This window comes from Oryzias melastigma, linkage group LG6 (genome assembly GCF_002922805.2).
Source record: "Oryzias melastigma strain HK-1 linkage group LG6, ASM292280v2, whole genome shotgun sequence".
Lineage (NCBI taxonomy): Eukaryota > Metazoa > Chordata > Actinopteri > Beloniformes > Adrianichthyidae > Oryzias > Oryzias melastigma.
This window is the reverse complement of record NC_050517.1, coordinates 12,658,034-12,668,668: the sequence shown is the minus strand read 5'-3', so window position 1 is coordinate 12,668,668 and position 10,635 is coordinate 12,658,034.

The window sequence follows — 10,635 nt, the reverse complement described above, 5'->3', positions numbered from 1 at the left end:
CGCCCCCCTTTTCCTTCCACGCTACAGAGAGCTTGGAGCAGAGAGCTCATGCCTCGCCCAGCGTGTTTTCTACGTCACAAATACGCTCTTTTTCAAACAGCATTTAATCGTCTGCTCTTGGTTTCACAGTGATTTAAATATAGGAATACTCAAACATGCAATTTCATTTTATTTTCTTCATAAATGTCCTCCGTCATCAGAAAAAAGACACAAAAACATATTAACCCTTCTGCTATCTTATATTAATGTGTGATGACAGGATTTTACATCTGCCAGATGACCCCACTTTTAATGTAAACATGGAGAGCACAAGGACTTACTTCATACCAACAGTTCCCCCCACAACTCAAAAGTGAATTTCTAATCAACTTCTGCTGCTCTGCAGAAACTATGTCCTGCAAAATAATATTTTTTTAATTTTAGCTAAAAATGTCACAATCATAATTAAAAGTCCACTGGGAGCTCTTTAAAAATAGATCAAAAGGTGATTGTATTGGGACTTTAATCAAAATCATCCACACTAACCTGCATTCTGGTCACTGCGTTTTTAAACAAGGCCTTGCTAATCCTGGATAGTGGTGTTCACGCTAAAGTTCCTCTGATGTGTGTGTGAGTGTGTGTGTGCCTCTGGCCTGGGCTCCCATGGCTCTGATGGCTTTAATTGACTGTCTTTCTGTGATTAATGGTCACATGTTAAACATGAGCGTTCTGGACATTCTCACACATATGTGGAAGGCAATTTAAGAGAGAGAGGCTATCTCTGGAGAAGCACTTATCTCCGACTGTGAGCTCAGGCACTTGGAATGGGAAGGGAAAGAGGAGCATCACTCTGGTCTGAAGGCCCCAGAGCCGACCTAGACTGCAGCACGGTGACACCGAGGATATTTAAAGAAATCGCCCCCTCCCAACGGGCCCCAGACAATAGTCTCTGCAGAAAGGGAATTCATGGCTGATGCACAATGAAAAGCTGCAAAACAGTAGCTGAAGATTTTTCTTTTGTTTTTCTTTTTTTTTTTCAGAATGAAACGAGAAATGATGACAACAAACTGCTCTAAAAAATGAAAGAGATTTTTTTTCTGCTAGGTTGTATAAGCAATCACAGTGCTGTGATCCCCAGCATGCTTCCGCTGAAGATTACAGAACTTGCCACTGATCCAGGCTTTTAGAGATTGAGCACAGTGACGCTATGAGCTCTGTGGGGTCCACGGGCAGAAGCACAGGCCAGCATCAATCATCCAAGCAGCCATCAGGACCAACCACTGTTCAGACTGATTATCAGTGCAGCTCTTATGTCATTAGCTTAACTCCCTTGCCCCTTTCCCCACCTCCTGATGACCAACAAGGCTTGGCATGCTCCAGCTGAAATATCTTGGCCGGCGTAGCCAAAGACCTACTATCACCAGGAGTCGCACAAACTCCAAACTGCTTGACCCTTTTTTGCCAAGAGGCAGTGAGGGAACATGCAGAGAGGAAAGGCGTGCGACCAAAGACGGGGCCTGTGGATGAGAGAGGTCAAAAATCGAGCATGTGCATGAGTTAATTGAAATCAACATCCATGACTGGACACGCACGCCGGGCCACTTGGCAGCACGTCTCCTGCCAACATCAGTCACCGTTGGACGCGGCGCTGCCGGCAGTGAGCGCGGCCTGCTGAGAAGTGGCACAGGTCACATGGTTGTCACGAGTTTGGAGATCACTTCAACACCAGCGGTCCTCTCTGCACATGCGCCGACAGATCCTCTGCAAGGACACCCAAGATATGGATCAGAGGGAGCTCTGAGCGCTCGCCCACAGCCAGGCCCTGTACTGGTCTGGAGCTCCCTCACCCCCCTACAGGCTGCCTGGGAGCCAGTCTTAATGGTGGCTGCTTTACAGAGCCATGGCAGCCCACCCCCACCCCCACCCTCCAGCAGCTCTGGCACCGCATTGGCCCAGGGCTTCTCACATTAATGCAACACTAATTACCACAGAGATGACCAACCAATTATGCACAGTTCAGTCAAGATCCAGAGGTTAAAGGCGAGACTGAAGCAGCATCACACACTTTAACGCAATCTGTGTGTGCATGGATGTGCACGTGGTAAAGGGGGCGTAATTACACAACTTCAAAAAGACGATGTTATTCAGAAAGTGCTACGAAAATTCACAAATTGGAAGTAAATGTGCTTTAGCTGTATTCATAAACTGCAGTAAATGGCCAGATGTCTAATTTGAGTGAACTTTTGTTGTGAACGGATTTTTGAAATGATTTGAAAGACGTTTTTCTGCTCTGTACACTGTTTGGTACTTCCAAAGATCCTAACCTTGTTTTTAGACATTCTAGATGTTTTTATTGACATTATTAACTTCTCTTTGCTCAAAGCTTTCCAAGTTTTTTGTCAATGTCAGCACATTTGAGATTTTTTTGTCTTATTCAGAGCTAAAGTCAAAGGAAATTGTTCCCTCTTTATATTCTTGACAATAGAAGAACTCGACTTAAAACTCAAATTTCATTGTCATTTCTAGTTCAATTTAAAAGATGCTATTTTAACCATTTAACACCTGAGGCGTCGTCGATGACGCCTTAACACAAAACCTTTAGCAAAAATCTGAGCAGCTTTTCTCCTTCAGAATCTACTGGAATTATCGTGTTAACGGTTGAAAAGTGACAGTAAATCAAAGAACATAAACTCTGGAGCTCCAGTGTTAAAGTGCTAGAGTGCCTATACCATGCTTTTCTTAAGCCTTTTAGAGTAAACTTTATCTATATATAATCACATATTACTTTTGGAACATGCAAGGATAAATTATTTACCAAATACGAATTATTTTCATGAGTTTTTTCCTATCCTTATGTAAGATTCCTTGCTGCTCCATCGGTATACGTACAATATAAATATCCATTAATGTCGGTGATATTAGACTGGGGGCGGTTCTGGCAGCGCAGACTCTTCTGGGAAGGGGCTGTTCCCGCTTTGTGACATCAGCATGTGAGAACAGCTCATTTTCGTGGGTTGGGAGGAGCTGGTGATCAGAGCACAGTTTTTTAGAGGATTACTCAGGGATGCGTGAATGAATCAAAATTCCACATTGGGGTTCTTTTTAGGAGACACAAAATTATGTTTGTGTGTGCCTTGAAAACTTTTTATGAAGGATGTCTGTGTGCACCTGTCTGTGTGTCCAGCAAGCTGCTGGAGTTTCTTTGTCTAAGTTCTTTGCTCAAAAACAACTCCTTATATGGATAAGTTTAATCATCCCGTGACATCCCGACCCATCTCCTGACTTTATTTGCCTAGTAACAGCTCAGCTCACTGCTACGTTATGCCCATGTATGGAATTCCTATGTGTGTTTCTGTAAGAGTGCATGTGTGTCTGAGATGTGCAGAGAGACCCGAAGCAGAGATCTGTGAGGAGACTTTGTTTTGACTCTCTCCCTTTTTGCAAAAAGAATAAACTCAGATGAATTTACAACTGGCCTGGTTCATTGGACTTATAATATAGAAATCTTTCAGAGTCATTCTTGACAGAGACCACCCAGCTACAGGTAACATGGCAGATGGATGTACGTATAGAGCTCCGTCATGGTGGATGGACATCTTCTGAATGCTGGAGGTGGAAGTTAGTTTTGTTCGAAGTGGGAATGGTTTTTCGACATTTGACTTGAGCCACAAGTAGTATACTAACCAACTTCCATCTATATTCTTAACCTGCTGTGCCCACAGGGCTTATCCGGCTAGTGTTGGGTGAAGGCGTCCTGGACAGATCGCCAGTCACACACAGAGACGCTGCAGGGTGGGAAGGCTGCCTGCTCGGACGTCCTGAATTTTGTGATATTTATTTAAATTTTTTGAGACAATAATGATAAAAAATTTGCCAAAATTATATTTTTGTTTTTACCTTTCCCCTCTCGGGTTGATGCTGGACAGTGAGCCTTCAAATTCATAGTCACAGTAACACAGCAGAAGCGGCTGTCAAACAAAACACAGTCCTCAGAGTGAGAGTGAACTAGCTCCCGGAATTATCAAGCAAAATCTTAGAAAAATAAAAAAATAAAATATATTTAAAAAAAATAATAAAAGTACAAAAAGAAAAAAAATCCTTTGGAGAAAATTGAATAAAATACAACTTACGTTTCTGACATCATGACAACTTCCGTATATCGTAACATTGGGTCTATGCACCATGTTAATCCTGCAGCTAAATACTTTTACTTTATAGTGAGGAATAAAACGTATAATACACTTAAAACCTCAAAATGTTGATTTTTCATGATATAGACACCCTAAAAGTTCAATAAATGTTGACAAGTTAGCCTGGCTTTTATTGTTGTTATTTTGGAAACATAAATCTAATACAATGTAAATTTCTGTTCTAAGAATAAGTGCTAGTTTTAGATTTGATGAAAATTTAGTAACTTGTACTAAGATGATTTTCTCATAATTAGGTCCATAAAATGCCCACAAATACAAACTTTTTGCTTAGAATTAACAAAAAAAAATAAAAAAAATAAAAAAAATAAAACCTTGACTGTGAAACAGTCAACTTGAAATAATTCTAACAATTAGCCTTTTTTAAACCTATTTTTCTCTTTCTGAATGCTTTTGTGGAATTCCTTGTTTCTAGATTCTGATTTCATGCAAGATTTTTTATTAGATTTTTGCTTTGATAGATAGTTTTACTACTTTCTAGTGATTTTCTTAATAGAATATGTGTTCTTTTTCTATTTTTGGCTACCTGTTTTTGCAGTGTACACAAAAAGCTGAAGGACAATGGAAAAAGTAAGTTCAAATCTTTATTTCAACAACTTTTAGTGAAGATAGACATAGTAAGGGAAAATTTGTATTTTATATTAATTTTAAAAAGTGCTCTTAAGTCAGTGGGAAGTCATGTTGGCTGTAGATTTAGTCAGCTAGACTGAATGAGCACAGAATAAACAAAAACCATCAAAACATGGGACAGAACATTCAAGCACTGGCCATGTGTAGTCAAAGCCTTGAAACTTTTCCTTTCAACACATTTAACATGATTCCAGGTCAGTTTATGGTCAAATAAAGTGTTTTCTTTTAAATTCTTATTTTAAAAACTTGAACCTCCATTTTTTGTCTGACATTGTTTTGTGTTTAAAGTAATCTCAGTTTTTCATGGAGCTAAAACACTCCAGAGCTCTGGTTTCATAGTTTGTGTCTGGCTCATGACCAGGAGAAAACTCGTCTCCTGAAAATGTCCCCCGTCCTCGTGGAGCAGCGTTTAAACGCCCCAATCTGTGAGCACAAGGCGGGCAGCTGGGATGCTGCTGTGCATCAGAAGGACATAAGTGCCTCAGTAAAAACAGTGCCGTATTCACAGGTATGAGTCATTACAGAGGGAACACGCTCCCCCCTCATACGAGGGATTTAATGGGCAATGAGAGCATGCTGTCAGTTTTGTAGCTCTCTGCAAATAACTTCTCTAACTTTGCACAAATGAAAAGTTTGCTGCCATAAAAGCCCCGGCAGCTTCAGGCTGCGTATTATCCCGCAGGCAGCCATTACTGTGCCTTTGTCCTGTTGGGATCCACAGTTCACTTTATTAGACTGCAGTCATTTGTATTCCTCTGAGATGGCACTCATCATCTGCCACCATCTGCATAGTTTTACAGCCTGTGATCATGGCGCTGTCATTATGCTTTACTGCATTGTTAAAGCTCGTCTCTGCAGCATCAGAGGAGACGACTCCTTCAAGCGTCTCTGCCCCCCCCTCCACGAATGGATCAAGGATACAGAATGCACTTCTCTGCACCCAGCGCCTCCAGATAAATCTGACCAGCACTTTGTGGAGTGAGGCTCAGAGTCACTGAGGCGAGGTGGATTTAAAAGGTCCACATTTGTCAGAGCTGTGAGCAACAGAGTCCGACTTCTCATTCTTCATCTGATGGACACGGAAATAAAGCGTCCTGTGTATGCAGCTCCACATTGAGACATTTCAAAGCACAAAACAACAAGCCCAGAAATGTGATATTATTTGCCAAGCGGTGTATATAAATCATATATTAGAGAATGCAGAAAACAAAAGCACACAGATCTTCTTTGCATAATGGCTTTTCAGTGATTTAATGCTGAAGTCTGCTTCCCTTTGAGAGTCCCAGGTGATAACACTTTGCATACTGTAGTGAATAACATCCGTTTGTGTGACGGGGAGAGCCTCGCATGGCCCCTTTGGCGATGTAAAGCAGTCCTTTAGTGTGAATCACATAGCTGCAGGTTAACGCTTCACATTCTTAAAGTGGCAGGCAAATCAAAGCTCTCCAGGTGCAATTATACAAACACAGCCAACTATTTTGTAAGATTTTCTGGAGCAAAATTTACAAACATTTGAGCTTTTATTAGTCTGAATTGAATCAAAGTTGAGGTTCATTCCAAGAATATCTTTGCAGATGGATTCTGCAGGAACGGTTTACTGTATTTCAAAATAAAGTTCATCCCTGGAGTCACATCCGTTTTCCTCACTCGTCGCATGTTGGTTTTGTCTTTCATCTACGACAATTACTTTTTTCTGAATAGAAAAGTAGAAAAAAAGGTCATTCAATCTACAGAAATGATAAAAATGTTTTACAATTTACAATTACTTTACACACTGCAGTCAGACTGTGGATGCCTGTGTTTGTGTTTGTAGTGTTCACCACAGCTACAGGACTGTACAACACACTGCCACACTTCAATGTGAGGCATTTAACACCGCCTCATATACTTTCAGTCACAGCTGGTCCAAAGAAAATAATGATGCTGTCGTACAAATGTTTTTCTATCACTGATTCGTTCACTTTTCTCATATAAAAGTAGCTTTTTTTTATCTTTTCTTATTTTTTTCTCTCTACATTGCTAAACGAAATATACTAAAAATAGGATTTAAGGAGAAAATCACTAGAACATAGTCACATTATTTGTTCATACTTTTTTTATCATGAGAAATGAAAATCAGGAAACAATGAGTTAAAAACAAACATTCAAAAAGGGAAAAATTAGCTATAAAAGCTAACCGTTGGATAGAATCACTTCAAATTCAATGCTAACGTCAGGCTCCCATAGCAAGCATTATGGCTCCAATGCGACCGATAGAGACTTTACATAACTTTAAAAGTGCAAGAGAAACCTCCACTACACACGATCACATCTGCCTCTGCGATCTGGCCTCTCCGGCGGTCTGCATCCATTTTTTTGGATTCTAATTTTTGCTGGACGCCTGAGCTGAGTTGCAGCACTTTTTGTGAAGTTGGGGCTATTAACAACCTAAATCGTAATAAATGGTGGGTTATCGCTTGGACTTACGTGAGTTCAGAGGTTTACGAGGTTGGTAGCAGAGCCTGTGGCTGCAGCCATCCGGTAGCCAATGGGGGACATCTGCTGTAGTTAAGTATATTGATTGATTGATTGATTGAAAACTCTCCTGCGTCGCTCCTGACTGTAACGGTTGCTGTGGGACAGTATCCTTTTGTGTGTGTGTGTGCGCTAATTCTAAGCAAATGGTTTGTATTTTTTGACTTCTGTAAATATTTGTGATTTATATTGATTATAGTGACAAAAAGCTTGTGTAAGAAAAGGAAATGAATCATTTTCAAACAAATAGGGAAGAAAATGAGAATAAGATATTAGTACAACATTTTTTTTGTCTTAAATAAAGTTTTGCATAGGTGAACTTTTCAGGATTTATTTAAAGGAAATAGTCTGCTCCCTTTCTCTACTAGGAAATAGTCTGATCCCTTTTTTCCACAATAGGAAATACTCTGATCCATTTCTCCACCAGGATATAGTCTGATCCCTTTTCCACCAGGATATAGTCTGTGTGGGGCTCGCAAAGCTGGGTAATCACCGCTAGAGAAATGTTTGGGGGCGGAGCAGACTCTTCCTGGAGGGGGCGGTTCTCAACTTGTGATGTAAGCATGTGAGGACCCGCCTTTTTTGTGGGTATGGGAGGGGCTGCTGTTTAGAGGATTACTCAGAGACGTGTGAATGGATCAAAAAAGCACTTTTATAGTGAGGATTGAACAGTATAATACTCTTAATAGCTCAAAAAGTTGACTTTTCATGATATGGTTGTTTTAAACAGTCATCTTTACCTGAAGGAGGGATGTTTTAACACAAAAAGTTGACCATGCACACACCTCACAAAGGTAGGGAGCCATTAACCGTTTAACACTGAAGCTCCAGTGTTTATGTTCTTGATTTACTCTAAATTTTCAACATTATCACTATTACGTCGATCGAGCCAACAGTTGATAAATTACAGAATGTTAAACATTTTGTGTTTAAACGTCACCAGCGACGCCTCAGGTGTTAAAGGGTTAAGGAGACACAAACTCCTCCAGTCCAAATGTAATGATGTCAAACTGTACCAGGAATTTGGGGTGACTACATAGAACGGGGGAGCTGAGAGAACGAAGGCTCAGAAAGACCTATCGATTCCTAAAATACATTTTAAAAGGTCCCATGCCCGACTTTGCTTTGACAGCTGGATTTGTGAAGACTTTGAAGTCTTCCAGAACACGGCTGTGGAGATAACTCAGAACAAGGCAGCGCCGCTGTGGACCGGGCTAAAAGGGCCTTACGGAGACAGGCAGAAACAGATGAAGGCTCGGCGTGAAGGAGGGCCGACCCTGGGCAACATCTCTTAATGGTATGGGAGGATGTTGGAAAAACGCTTGGCCCAAATTTGCATGTTGAGAAAAGGAGGAGGGGGGAGTCGCCAATGGCAAATTCGGATACCAGACAACAGAGGAGGAGGAGGAGGAAGAGGCAGGCTGGGGAGAGTCAGCAGCATCTTTAATAATATCAGGGAAAAGTCACAAAATGAAAACTCTGCCGATAGGTATGAGGCTAATTAACAAAGTTTTTTCTCAGAGAGGAATCCGGGGCAAAATAAAATGGTTAGATTCAATATTCCCCAAAGACTGTCTTCAAAGCCTAAACCGAGGATATTAAATGCATCAGAAATAATAATAATGCAAGTGCGTGAGTCACTGCTGCCGGCTTCTGTCTCTGTGAGCGTGCACGTACCCAGTGTGCACGTGGGGGTGCCATAAGCTCCAGAAATGCTTTACTGTTCAACCCTCAGCAAACAGTAACTTTTACAGGAATTCTTCCACAAATGCAAATGATTCCAGACGTTCTCCACGTCCTCTGTGAACCCTTCACCCCGGAGATCCTTCATTCCTAATTATATCTCCTGACAAGCCATCTGTCTGCCTGGGACATGGTCACCATAGGACCCCCGCGCGTTGACGAGGAAGTGATGAGCAGAAGTTTATGTTTAACACGTCCTGCTGCAGTCAGAGGAACAGCCGCATCTTTCCCCACAAAAGTCCAACTGCTCCCACGGCGATCTCCATCACAGGTGCTGATGGACACAACATCACAGTGAAAACACCCCCTTTGGTTTCAATACCCCTCAAATATCAACACAGAAATAATCTTCAAGCGAAGCTGTGATGCTTCAACTAAACAAGGTCTGCCAATCTTTGTAGCCCCGCCCATTTCTATGATGTAGGGTTTTTGCTTCAACTCTCCTGGTTTTATCAGGAAATTGAAATGAAAGGGTTCATTCAGATCAGTTATAAACAATGTTTTTACCTCATGACAGAATGGATTCAGAGATTTAGTCACTTTTAATGATGGCATTAAGGTATTTCTTATATCACTGGAAAGACACCAGAATGTTATGTTGTTATTTTATGGAACCATGTAAAGCATGTTTAACCCTCGAGGGCTATAGCCGCGTGATTTTCACTCCAGTAAAAGTATTTCCATGATTTTCAATATGTTGCATTTTTCTGAGTGTCATGGATCCCTTGATAAAATCTCACATGTCCCAGGAATGGGTGGACCAAAGGCCAAGTCTCCAGTATTATTATTTTTTTTCTAACTTCTCAAATTTCTAATTTTTCTGAACATGTTTTTTAGGGTTGTCCTATGTTTTTATTTTCCATTTTGTTACATAAACCACCATTGAAAATAAAAGAAAACTACTCTAACCTATCATGTGTTGTCAGATTTTGATGTATTTTTTATTACAAATACTTTTTATTGGGTATATTATATTGGGAAAAAATTACCCAGCAAAGTGATGGTTCTAGAGTTAAAACAGCACTTCTATTTCATTTGACATTTCAAAATAAAAGCAGATGGGGTAGTAAATAATAAAACACTAATGTCAGGAATAAAGTTTCCATGACTCAGATTTAAGTATTACATTTGAATACTACTTTAGTTAGAATTACAAACTTTATAAATATTAAGAAAATCATGTAAACAATCGAGGATCCAATTGAGTGATCACCTCAATCTCAAACTAGTATTCGAGGTCTTACACATTTTCATTCCCAGCTGGTCATATTTAATTAAATACTAGATCATAGACTTACTTTGGACATAGAATAGAATAGAATAGAATAGAATAGAATAGAATAGAATAGAATAGAATAGAATAGAATAGAATAGAATAGTGATCTGCTTTCATTTCTGTTCATTATCCTCCAGTATATTTAAGTGTTTGGTTTTCAATTCTACATTGTCAGGTCATCTGCTTTACTTGATCATATCTTTGTTGTCATGTTTAAGCAAATGCTGAAACTTTCACCAGAATAAATGAAGGGGAAAATAAAAGTATATTGAATTGCCATGGTGA